This window comes from Amphiura filiformis, chromosome 4 (genome assembly GCF_039555335.1).
Source record: "Amphiura filiformis chromosome 4, Afil_fr2py, whole genome shotgun sequence".
Taxonomy (NCBI): domain Eukaryota; kingdom Metazoa; phylum Echinodermata; class Ophiuroidea; order Amphilepidida; family Amphiuridae; genus Amphiura; species Amphiura filiformis.
Window position 1 is genome coordinate 17,614,802 of NC_092631.1, and position 14,056 is coordinate 17,628,857.

At 35.3% G+C, this 14,056-nt stretch overlaps 1 protein-coding gene across 1 annotated transcript in view; it reads left to right on the forward strand.

Annotated features, from left to right (window-relative positions):
- Positions 1-1,949: 1,949 nt before the first annotated feature.
- The window catches only part of LOC140150626 (G-protein coupled receptor 54-like), a 142,886-nt gene continuing 130,779 nt past the window's right edge, over positions 1,950-14,056 (forward strand). Inside the window, exon 1 of the mRNA XM_072172685.1 lies at positions 1,950-2,089. The gene's annotated coding sequence lies outside the window, so the exon portion shown is untranslated. The remainder of the gene's footprint in view (positions 2,090-14,056) is intronic.

The following is a 14,056-nucleotide window of genomic DNA, read 5'->3' on the forward strand; positions in this document are numbered from 1 at the left end:
TGAACAAAGTAGACACACAGTAGTCTCCGCCTTTACATTCAAATGTATAGGAAACCAACCGCTATGTATGTCACTTATTTGTAAAATATAGTCGAAGTTTACTGATAAATCTTGTCGGATTTGAATTTGTCGTATTTAGTAACACTCAAGTCAGTAAGAAACTTAAATTAAATTCGGTAGATCTTGTCAATCGTGTCGAAACCAAAAGTATTGCTACCATATCCGAGCTTATAAATGAGAAAAGTAAATAGTGAATATTAAAGAGACGGAAATCAAAAATTATTGGCCGTAAAGCTTGAGGTCAATATCCAGGCAGTTACAGATCCCCTTTTTTTCATCTTAAAAGCATTCAATACATTTATAGAGATACAATTAAAATACACTTTCGATTTTTGTTGTTGTTTTGTTTTGTATTATCACCATTGGCAGTGATACATGTATAAGCTATTTTCGTCATCTTGTAGTCGATATTAAATTAGAAAATAAAACAAAATGAAATATTGAAGTAATTTGGTTGATGCCAAGATTTTAGGGCAATTCAATTTGCTAATTAAAAAGCTATTAATCGAGAAAAGTGGATTGCAATTATTATTATTATTAAAGGATTCAAATCCCAATTTTTTGCCAAAAAATCACACTTTACACTTGCAATAATATATACCTTGGAGTATAGCAAAGATGACAAATTATATTTTGAACCATCTCGTGTGGAAGATAAAGCAGAAGATAAACGTCTTGCGACAGCATTTTGAGTTCATCTTAGCATCTGCAATCTAAACCCAGTTGGGCATCGCTTTCGACAAAATACAAATGTATATATACTAAACTTACGAGCTCTTACCCTTTAGAAGCAATCTACATAAACACGATTTGTGACACCAATTTCGTTCATTTAACAGTATGATTAGCCTATATCCTTTTGTATTTCAGTGGCATCTCTTACGGGCAGTGATTTACAGCTTTGCAGTCCCAAATGTAGGATGCTGGTCATGATAATATGAACCCTTTAACTGGCACATTTTGCAAATGAAAAAGGCTTCTAATCCTGTCTATACTAGAAAGAACGTATCTGGCAAAGCTACCACAGACAAGTCAAATATTTGTTACAGCATACCGTAGTTCTTCCAGATTTGTAAGGATATACTATGGGTAATTCCGTTGTGAAAACAGGGAGTAGTAAACATGATAAATATGCAAACATTTCTTCTGAACTTCGATAAGGGATGAAATCAAAACTCGACCACCGGTTGACTGGCGGTTACTGGCGGCTGAACTGAGTTATATTATTTAGAACAATAGAAACCGGTTCCGACCCAACGGAACCGGTAGTCAACTGCCAATTGACCGCCATTCGAATTTTGATTTCATCCCTAACATGAATGATTTATTATAAATATGTAGCTGATTTCCACATGATATGATATGAATCCATCTCATCATTGTTTTCAAAAATGAAATAATAATCATAAAATCCCAATACCATTCAAACTTTTATTTCTCCCCACCAAATGGTCCAGACAACAGCTGATTTCAATCACAATGCCTGTTTCTAACCCATAGATAATTGTGTTGCTCCTGTATAAATGAAAAATTGTCTCACCCAAATGTGATGTTGCAAAAAAAAAAATAGGAGCTACATTTAGTGGTATATACCTCTATAAAATAATTAAAAAATGTCAGAACATTAAGTTACACGCAAATTTAGATGGATGATGTTTGGTCGTTGAATAATATGAGCGGTAACTACGGCGTGTTATCAACTGATAAATCCTTTTTACAGTGACAAAACTATTCACATCACTCACTTATATTGTCCTCATCAGCGTATATTAGTCCCGGTACCACCAATCAAATAACAGTATACCTATCACGTGATTCCACTCACTATATAGTATAGTAGTAGTATAGCGTAAATCTACCCGTCTCCGGGTCGCTTTTGATCAATGACTTTACAGACGATAGTACTATGGGTACCAATTTCCTTGTTAGCAACGTGGAATCTAGGTGAATGTTTATCAGAGCGTTGTTCAAATAGTTGGTTAATAAACGTCAGTTATATCGTCACTGTGATAGGAGTCACCGTGTAAAGGTAAGAAAAGATTCCTCTTTTTTATTTTCACATGCAGAATAGTAGTATAAAATAGTTTGAAAATTTACGGTTTATGCCCAAAGCTCTGCGTACTAGCCATAGGCTTCAACATAAAAAAAGTTTTGTGATATTTTCTCAAAATGTCAAGAGCTATCCTAAGAACCAATGAACCAATACCAGGCTTGTTTGTACTCATTTTAATGCATTTTTCATGCTGATTCCAAATATGGTCATAAAAAGGTCACATTTCTGAATTGTTTGAATTTTTACAACACAATTGGTAACTTTGTCCTTAAGGGAAGGGGTATGAACGTTTGGACAGTATTTATTGTGGGACATTAGAGCACATCAGACATATCGAATTGCATTCTGAATACGAAGAATGGCTTTCTGATATCAAATAATTTTGATTTTTTGTAATTCGCAATGTAATACACATTTTATGGCAAATCATTAAAAATTGATATTTTTGATATTTAACAGTACTCGAAGTAAACTTTATAAATCTGAAGATTTCTACCTAAAGTGTATGTAGGTGGGATGAAAAGCCGACGATAAATTGAGAATGTTGACCTTTCGTGTTGAAGATATGGATTTTTTCCCCAAAACACCAAAATAAATTAGGTCTTTTTTGGAAAAAATCCATTTCTTCAATATGAAAGGTCAACATTTTCAATTGATCGTCGGCTTTTCCTCCCAGCTACATAAGACTATATCATTAAATTTATAAAATTTACTTTGAGGACTGTTATATCTCCAAAATGTGAAAAATATCAAATTTTAATAATTTGTCATAAAATTGGTATTATATCATGAATTTCATAAAATTATTGATATCAGAAAGACATTCTTCGTATTCAGAATGCAATTCGATAGGTCTGATGTGCTCTCATGTCCCACAAAAAATGCTGTCGAAACGCTCAAAACGCTCATTCCATTTCCCTTAAGAGAGTTAAATATTCTTCTACCGCAATCATTTATTTTATTTAGAGTTGAAGAACACTTTCAAATGAAACAAAGTATGAAAACTCAAATTGTCATGACCTTATTTCATTCGGCATATCAATACAACCAACCGGGTAAAAATATTCGTAGCTCAAGGGTCCGATTGGTCTTGAGAGAGTGTCTGTCATCGTAGCAACATTGTTAAGTGCACATCTTTCTTTTTTTTCATGCATTCTTTCTATTGTTAACTGCAAAGTAATATTACTATTCTAATATTTGCTTAGAGATTGCGGCTCTGTAACATGATCCATCAAAATGTCGTTATTTTCTGCCGACTAGGGGAAAGGATTTTTTTTCCTATGACTAAAGATGACGGTTCTTATTGTAATGATTTTAGTGAATATTGTATATCGAACCTTGAATTCGGATAGCTCATCAATATCTTTTTATATGGGCATAAATGTGAATCAAATTGCTCCCCATATATTAAATTCGGTGCTGTAAGTTTCATCTAAGGGTTGTATCAAGTGTTTGACACATTTCTTTTGTAAATTTTTCCCGATTTTCCCCATTTTATTTCAATGTTAAGGCTGTAACCATCTCAATTACCGATTTTTAGAAACGATGTGGAAATATGATCGACTTTAACATTATGTGAACGAACTCGATCACTTTTTGCTTTCCGATACAATCCATTCAGAATTTTCTGGTACAGTATTATAAGTAAACAAAAATACAAATAAACATTATCTGATTTGATTTTTAGCTTGTTTCAGGTACAGTCGTTTTGAGACGATTTTAATTCAGTACCTAATTTCTATACTTTCAACTTTGCACCTCCATATTATCATTGTGAAACTTTAGCTATATAATGCAAAATAATAATTCAATATCGGTATTCCAACAGTAGGGAAATCTTGATTTTATTTAAGAATCCATCACTGAAATTTAATATATAGAGTTAAACAGTGTCTATTTTGTTAAGAAATCAACGCTATCGTTAAGGTTGCCGATGTTTCATAAACTTGCAAAATCATAACACGGGTGTCTCCTCTAGACTGGCTTCAACTTGAGATGGCTGTTGGCTTTATTACGCGGATTGGTGTATCTATTACAAGTATAATACTCCAGATACTATCGTAATTATTGATTGATGTATATGGTCAATTCCAGCCAAAGCGGGCCAAAATTCTCTCTGGGGGCCATTTTGAAAATGTTTTCCTTTTCAATTCTAGACTTATCAAATGAGACGATCATGTCTAGTGAATCATCAGGTGGAAGTGCCATCGGATTGAAAAATAACTTTTCTTGCTAGACCAAATAAAGTGTTAAATGCGCATATGCATGTTACCCACGAATTCAAGCATTTTTCACCTGTTGTACGCCATAAAATTTCACTTTCTTTAATATCTTTCAATATTTTATGTGTGACTCATATACACTAGAAATCGGTGAAGACTTTGAACGTAAAATAGAATTTCATTACATATATCTATACAGAAATATTTTGGTTATTACAAATTTTAAGAAAGAACCAGGTGTACAGTTAAGATTGTGTCAATTCTTCGAACTCTTTCTAAAGTGGCTGTCATTTAACATTACTGTATTATTTCGAAAGATTAGAATAAATGCTTCATATAAATATAAAGTTAGATTTTGTATCTCGTCGCAGGATGAGGATCTCGGATGGATTCGTGGGTAACAGCGTCTGGAAAATAGCAATTCCTATTAATTTTTTTAAATAAAAATAAAAGATACTTTTCCGTATGTCAATAATTCAGGCTGCAATGGCACTACAATGAATTTTAATCAAAATACAGACTACATGGAATATTTAGAATGGATCATTATGGCATTTTGGGTATAAAAATTTTGAGAATAATAAAGTTGCCAAATTCAAATAGACAGAGCAAACAGTTTTATATTATTATTTTAGTAAAATCATTCCATATTTTCATGCAGCAATATTCTATTAACTCGTGTTTGACAGTTCCTATGAACTAAAACACTATCAATACATTGTTAACTATAATTTAAGTAGGGATTCGTGGGTAACCAAAATGTTCGTGGGTAACACATATTTGAAGGTATGTATTGGTAAGCGGCAAAATATAAAATATTACAGAAGGTTGGAAACCACCATGCGGTTATTCCTCCATTGTGTTTCAATGATTCCCGTTTCTCTAACCAATTGCATTTACCCAAAAAATGGTAATTTAGGATAATCAATCAAAACTTCATGATGCAGCTTCAGTATACCTTCAAGAGGACGCTATTAAACAGGACTGTTTTGGAACCTATTTCGCATGTTTTCAAAATGTTAAGATGCATAAGAAACATATAATTTACGAGTAAATCCTTGGATTCGTGGGTAACGCCGAATTCGTGGGTAAAGATATAAGTACTATAGTACCGTTTGGGGTTTGCGTTTCTTAGGTGTATAAACTGTAAGTACTGTCAAAATTATGGCATACCCATGGCTTGAATATGTGCTGATTTAAACTTAAAATAAACAATCTCCTTATTTTTCAAGATTAGCATCTATTCGGGATTCGTGGGTAACAAAAGTTTAAACCGTCGTAGATTCTTTTTAAAGCGGTGAACGTATTTTTACGATTTACAATTTTAAGCGCTTGTCAAACTAAATTCAGTGTCCAAAGTCATTAAATGTTAATTTAAGTTATGGCAATTATATTTGCTGGACTCGTGGGTAACAGTTGATACGTGGGTAACGTCAAATTTGATTTTATGGAATTTTATGGGTAAAACGTATTTGCATAAAATAATAACTTGGACCTCAGAATTATAGAACGAAACTTCGTTTCATGATATAGTCATTTATGGCATATTCACTTAACATTTTTCAGAACGATCATTTTATTTTTGATACGCGGGTAACAAAATTATTAGCCAAATTGACTTAATGGCCTCTAGATTCCACAAACTTTGGTGGAATTCAATCGTTTTACATATGATGAGAGATCATGCAAACGTCTTTCTAACGGTAATAATTTCATTTTGATTGAAGGACATTCAATGACATATATGGTGCTTTATCTTTGAATTCGTGGGTAACGCCAATTCATTTAAGCTATCATAACTTGTCCCCTGGTATGACTTGCTAGTAAAGTCCTATATGCACAAAGAGAGCACATTGGACGTGACATGATATGCTCCATCAATAACGTGATTTCCTTTATTAATGACATTTTAAAGTGGAAAGTTAACATAGAGAGAATTTTGTCCTGCTTTCGCTGGAATTGACCATATACGTAGGTAATTAAAATTAAAACGATGGATATGATATCTCTTTTTTTTTAAGATGCATCCATGTATGAGTATCCGTCACTGTGCGAAACAATGATCACGTTTTAAATGGCATATTTCAGTAAAGTCCATATCAAGTAGTAAAGTGACCATAAGTTTGGGAATATGACCTTTTTTTTAATACATATAAATATCAATAATATAAATGTTTAAGCATATTGAAGTTATACACACACTACACAAAAGTATTTCAACATAACTGAAAAAAGAATCCCGCAAACTGTAGTTGGACATTGATCCAATATCCTGGCGATTTCATATTACGTACTGCATGGAAATGTTCATTGTAAGATGAGGCTAGAATGGAAGGTGTCACTTATAGTGACATTATACAAGTCTTTTGATGCTTACAAAAATTCAGAAAATACGGACACCGGTTGAATACAGTCACAAAGAAACTTTAATCCACAAAATATCCAGATGCCTTTTCGCCAAATGGTTAAATCCGTTTCTGCAATGTATCCGGAAAATGGTTACAGAAGAAGGTTGCACGGAATTTTATGTTTTTACGAAAATAAAAGCCAAAGATTTGAGTTCTATATAATTACAATAATAAGGTCACGTGATTACTTCATACAGGACATGGCATACAGGACATGACATATAAACATGTAATGAACATAGACTAATTCCAATCAGCCGTCTACACTTCGCATGTACTGTATATGCTTCGTAGTGACGACTGATTATCTTACAGCCAATATCATGACGGACTTCTGAAAACTATTCACTGCGACTTCAGTTGTGCGCCGTATCGCGACTGACTAGCGGCGCCCGCGTACCGCGTCGCTGTACCGCGCCGCTGTGACAAGATCGCGCTCTGAACTTCTAAAAACAACAAACTCGGTCAAAAGGTCAATTTGGACACAACTGCGCATGCTCTATGCCACAGGAATCCTGTTGCAAAATCCGTCACTTTTTTTCCACGTAGTTTTCTCAGTCGTCAATCCAGACGGTTGACGACTGAGGGCAGCAGTCTATAATGAACACACGATTTTGGTGCGATTCAAGGTCATCCGGTATTTTATGGGCGAGCTACATGAACTGTGTTTCTTCCGAGTCTTCCAGACCTGGTTTGTATTCCAAGGCTGGTAATTGTTTCCACCAGGCTTATTTCCAAAATTTCAGTTGATTGTGATTTTGCGTTTGCGAGTTATGCATAATTGTGTGTATTACACTACTCCATAGACCAGTGCTGTAATCTTGTTCTGGTATACCAGAACATAATTCAAATTTGACGATATTTTTGCTTAACGAAATACTATGCAAGTATTATTTTCTACATAGACATGTGGCTATAGAGGTTTCCAGTTAAAAAATGGCGGATGAGGCTTAGGATCACGAAATGTCCTTTCGTTGTGACCTTGTCATAATAATTTATCCAAAATATATCCATGACGATTATCACCATCTTGACATCAGACGTTTGTCTTGGTCGCTTTGTAAGAGTGAAACTTGAGCTATCAAAAAAAATTACATTTTCAATAATTCTAGCTGGTGTTGGATGGGTTGATGTGACGAAAATCGCTATTTTACGAATGTCTTGCTTGTTCGACAGAGTTCTAGTAAATAAAGTACCATCCTATATTGCCTGCATCCGTCACCATATCTATGCACAAAAGTGAGTATGATATGACAGGTATTAACGTATTCCTGCTTCAACACGCTTCAATTCCCTGGCCTTTCGGCTACTTTAAGTGTTTGATATCCTCCTGTGGCCGTATGCAACGCGTCCTCTATGTTGACGCTTCATTTTTGAAGGTTGCTCAATCATAAGACTAAAAAATGTGTCTCAAAGCATAATGCGGGTTTTTTAAGATATTTATTTTGATTCAAGATTTTTACACAATTTAAGTCCAAATATCAATTGTTTTATACCAAAGCAATGCGAGTATCGAATCAAGTAACTTTTCTTCCAAATTTGTCTCGGCATTTCAGTATATACCTTTGAACCCATTTATTCTGTATCACTAAATGATGTAGGCTACTTTGTGTAGATAGGAGTGCAACCAATTGCGTCAAAGAAAGATATCAAGGACACACACAAGAAACGCGGGGAAATCCTAGTATCATTATCAAATTATTATTCAAATGCTGTCCATTGATTCAATCGTTGACTATAATATCATCTTTCGCTTGTGAACTTTGGCTTCATTCCTGAAGCCAATTCCTCAGCCAACAAAGCAATCTAATATAACCTGTGTCGTAATTATGGTCTAGAATTCTCCCAGATTTGCAAATTACGGGTATAGAATGTTCTAACCAAGGGTTTTTTAGATGACGATGCAATGCTAATATAAAAACGTTTCACATGAGAGCAGGTAGCTTGTGTGTGTCCTGTGTGTATTTTTCAATTACAATGAAGGAATAATCAACATCTATATAAATATATATATATCAAAATAATTCCTTTTGTCTTCCGCAACCTTGGAGATTACCCAAGACGGATAAGTATACGCATGTTGAGCCGAAAAACCAAGTGATGGTCAGGATCAGTCGGGCATAGCTGGTGGCCATCCGCGTCAAACTAGCTTAGTTCGTTTGGATTAGAATCCAAGACGCCCACTATCGCGAGCGCCTCGGAGCGCATAGCACTTGCGCCGCGTAACGGGGGCGGTAAACGCTGCACGCCTGTGATACTGGCGTCGCGTAAAATTGAGGGAAGGTCCCAGTTATGGTCACCAGTGAGGTGTAAGAATGTGTCAAGTCGGATTCGTGTATAAGTTTTGGACTCACGAGATTGCTAGTAAGACTTCGTACATGCGTGTGTGTTTTGTTTTAAGGTGAAGTCAATGATTGACCTGTTTCGCAGTAATCAAAATGAAATCAAACCCCTGGTAGCAATCATGATACATTCTCTTATTCAAGGGATTCAAATATTTTGATAACCATTTCATAATCGCATTACACGATGCTTGCAGCCAACATAATGTAATTTTGTGAATTCATTTGAGGATTTTTTGAGGAACATTATACAATGTTATTTTCTTATCAAGTTATTCTGTCTGCAATAAACCTACATGTGTGGGAAGAATTATAAAACTGTTTCTTACGTTTAACTCTCATCTATCAAAGGGGAGGGGTTGATGCAACCTCCGCTCCAAATTTTAACTGTCGCCGAAAAACGCTCAAACAAACCACAAACTACATGTAATTGTCTAAGCATCCTTTGTGCTCATCAGCAAAATATAGCGAGGGTAGGGGTGGTTGAAGCCGGGTACACGATGTGCTCTAATGTCCCAAAATAAATACTGTCCAAACGTTCATACCCCAGCCCTTAAGAGAATAGGTTTCTGTAACATTATCCGTCAATGCCATCATACTCTACCAATATAACAAGGAGATGGGATATTTTATTGCTGCTGTGACAATTCTTATTGTACTGATTTTTAGTGAATATTATTTATCAAACTTTCAATTCAGATAGCTCATCAATATCGTTTTAGTGTGCTTAGGGGCATAATTGCATTGTGAATCAAAAATAATATGTTGCTTTAAATTGCATTTAAGGGCTGAGTGAGTGAGTGTGAGTTTGACATTTTTTTTCCGATGGGTTTTTTTTTCCTATTTTATGACAACGTCAATGCTGTGAAACCTTTTCAATCACATATTTGTAGAATACAAATCAATAAAAAAAAATGCACGAGTTGGAAATCTGATCGACTTTTACATAATGTGAACGAAGGTCGATCACATTTCTCTTTTAGATATGTTCCCTTCTGATTTCTCTGGTACAGAATATGGTATGTCGCCAAACAAAACGAATTATTATCGCTCAAAAGAAGCTGCTTTGTCTATTGGGAATACAGCAAACAGGTGTAAATCAAATTTAGTTAAAAGCGTAACCACATTGTAGCGCCAAGTAAGTAAAGAATGTAAATACGTTGCTCCTCCTTATTATCATTGTGAAACATCAATTATTATAAAAATGATAAATGAATATATCTATATTCCGAAATGGAATCTGCATATTTTATCAACCATACTGAAAATGCATCTAGTCTTTTCTTGACAAAACAAACGCTATCTTCAAGGGTTTTCGTTTCAAAAACTTGCAAGATCATACCGCAGGCCTCTCCTATGGGCTGACATAAACGTGTGATGGATTTGTTATTAGTGTAACATGGCATTTATCCATTTTTGGAGGTCTCGCTGTTGGCCTTATTTTAGAGTATCTATATATATTACAAGTATAATGAACTCCAGATCATATCGTGATTTTGGGCTACTCCAATGTTCCAATTTAGTTACTGTTAAAGGTAAAATTGCTCTTTATCGGTAGCATATGTAGGTAGAAGGGCAACCATTGCTTCATAAACATTTAACTAACACCTTCCAAAACAAGATAGGGAGAAAAATGAGACAAACACCTGTTGAAGGACACCTGCTCCTCTGGGCTGGTTCCAACGTGTGATTGGTGGTTATTAGTGTATTATAGCATTAACCCATTTGGGGGGCCTCGCTATTGGCCTTATTTCACTGTTTAGAGTATATATATTAGAAATATAATGTACTCATGATCCTATCGTGATTTTGGGCTCTTCCAATTGAAATCAATACACCCCCTTACAGGTGGTGTAGATTTCAAATTGAGTCACCAATTTAGGTAATACCATTTAAAAGTCACACTCCCTGTATGGGAGATTATTGGTTAATGTGCTCAAGTAGTTCAATTGACATTAACCCTAACCCCCTTAGGACTTTTTCGCGACGCAAAGGGAGAGAAGGAAGGAATAAAGAGAAGAAGTTGTTTGTTCTGGGTGGGATTCGAACCCGAGACCCCTCGCATGCCAAGCACTGGGTCGGCGACACCTTGCCACGGTCTTGGGCTTCGCTGGCCAGCGAAACCATGCCTATATATCACTTAGGGCGATTGCGTCATCACACCACGTGGGATGCACGCACGAACTGCGCATGTATCAAGTAGTGTTTTGTAGTCTTTGGTTCTATTAGGTTTAAGGAGTTGAATTGGACAATAAGTATGATCTCTCTTTGTTTGAAGATGAATTATGTATTAGTATCCGTCACTATACGGAACAATGATCTCGTTTTCAATTAGATAATCCATGAAGTCCATAAGTAGTACAGTAGTACATATCTAACCAACACATTCACATGAGTTTGTATAAGTGTACAAGCACTATTCAGGTGGAACTGATGATGATTTTTATGCATGTATGGAAAATGGAGACGGGTGCCTTTTTCTCGGTATCGGAAAATGATGTTGCGATTTTTTTCCATTAAAAATATCTATCACGTTTATAACAGTCTTCGCAATAATCTGTCGTCTATACCTGTTTGTAAGAATGAAATTTGAGCTGGCAAAAAAAATCATATTTTCAATCATTCTGTCTGACATTGGCATGGTTGGGGTTGATGTGACGGAAATCGCTTTTTTTACGAATGTATTGCTTGTTAGTTCTATTATATAATGTCTGCATCCGTCAACATATCATTGCACCATAAAGTGAGTATGATATGACAGGTATTAACGTATTCTTGCAACAACACGCATCAATTCTCTCATCTTTCGGCTACTTTCAGTGTTTGATATGTTCCTGTGGCCGTATGTCACACGTCTTCAGGGTTGACGCTTTATTTTTGAAGGTTGTTCCTCTAGGCCTTATTTCATGAGTTTGTTAATCATATTTAGGCCCTGAAGTAAACTTGAGTAATTGTAGTAGCTGCATAACCACTTTATAATAGTATACCCCCAAGTATATTCCTTTGACCCCATTCTCGTTCTTAATCACTTGTCAATTATGTAGCCTACGTTGTGTCACAGCCCTGGTTGTGTAAGTAAGAGTGCAACTATTGCTTCAAAAACACAGACATACGCTTTTAAACAGGTAATAAATAAAAATAGCATTGAAGTGACGATGGTAAAAAAAATATTTTCCACGAAAAACATAAAGGACATACCTTAAAGGATGATTTCGTGATCATAGCATCCTCTTTTTATGACATTATGAAAAGCTTATTCCCAAAATTTGAGTTGATTCCGATTTTGGGTTTGCGAGTTTTGCATCATTGTGTGTATTACACTGCTCCATAGGCCACTGTTATAATTTCGTTCTGGTATACCAGAACGAAATTCAAATTTTACGATATCTTTGCTAAACGAATTGATCTGCAAGAAATTTTTGTACATAAACATTATGTAGCCAGAGGTTTCCAGTGATATAAAAATCTCAACTTTTTTGAGAAAAGTGGGGGATGCGGCTGTGGATCACGAAATGCCCTTTTAAGAAACGCAGGGAGAAACCTAGTATTTCAACGTTTGATTGTCCTGAACACTGAATAATGTAACATTTTGGCATTTTATTTTGATAATATATTTAGCTAGATGTTGGCCATTCCTTTTGTCTTCCATATCCTTCATTACCAAAGACACTAAGGTATATGCACTTTGAGCCAAAAATCTAAAATTGGACTAAGTATGTTAAGTTTGTGCTTCATTTTGATGAAGTCAATGATTGACCTATTTCTCTCTTTTTTGACAGAAGTCTGTATACTCATAAAATCAAATACCTGGTAGCAAACATGATAAGTCCGCTTATTCAAGGGATTCAGACATTTGATAAGCATTTCATAATCGCATTTCACCATGCTTCCAGCCAACATATGTGATTTTGTGGATTTTAAGGATTTTGAGGCTTTTGATGATCAATATACAACGTTATTTTCTTATTCTGTCTGCATTAAACCTACATGTGGCCAAAGAATTAAAGCTCGTAATGTGTTTTCTTTATAAACAACCACACACCCCGTGTTTTTTATTCTATAAACTGTATGTTTGTGTGAACATTTAGGGCACTATTCACGTATACTTTAGATTTAATTTAGTCAAATAATATACATTATTCCTTACATTTCATGATGAAAACCTTTTTGAAAGGTCTAGGCTATTTTGTAAACTTTTTCTGATATTGATCCTATTATACCAGGTTCAACTCCTTGTAAAATTCAAAACAAGATTTAAAATAAACAAATAAGTTTATATGCCATCAAACAACCGTGGCACTCTTTTAAACTCCTCAACAAAAGTTTGGAAAGTTTTTCCAAGCATCTGTATCTCCAATTATTTGTGACATATTCATATCGTGTTGCATATCACTGGATAGCTACAATGCTCCCCTTTACAATGACACCCAATTTGAAACAATAACATTTTTCACGGCTGAGTACACGCCTTGTGATTGTAGTGGAGTCTCAAACAGAATTTGCCGAATTGACCATTATTCTGTGCTCAAACAACGCTAGCCACTAACCTCAATAGCGAGTGGAAAAACCACAGGCAGCCACAATAGTCAGACACCTTCTCCTGGTGCTGCTCACCGACCTGGTTACACGTTACTGTGGGATGGCATTTATATTATTTTGTGGTGGCAATTTTATAATTTTTGTCGCTTACTTTTAACTCTCATCTAACGAGGGGGAGGGTGGACTCAGCCTACCCTCCAAGATGTTGTGATGTCGCCGAAAATTACTCACACAAACCGCAAACCGCCATGTAATTGTCTGTTCATCTTTTTTTAAACGACATACCAAGACCAGCAAGCGTGACCATTGGTGACCAAATACTCATGCATTGACCACTATACAGAAAGGGATAGGAACTCTGTACATGAATATCATCAAATTTACGTAATAATTGAATTGCAAATTCATTACACATTTTGCAATGCCGAATTT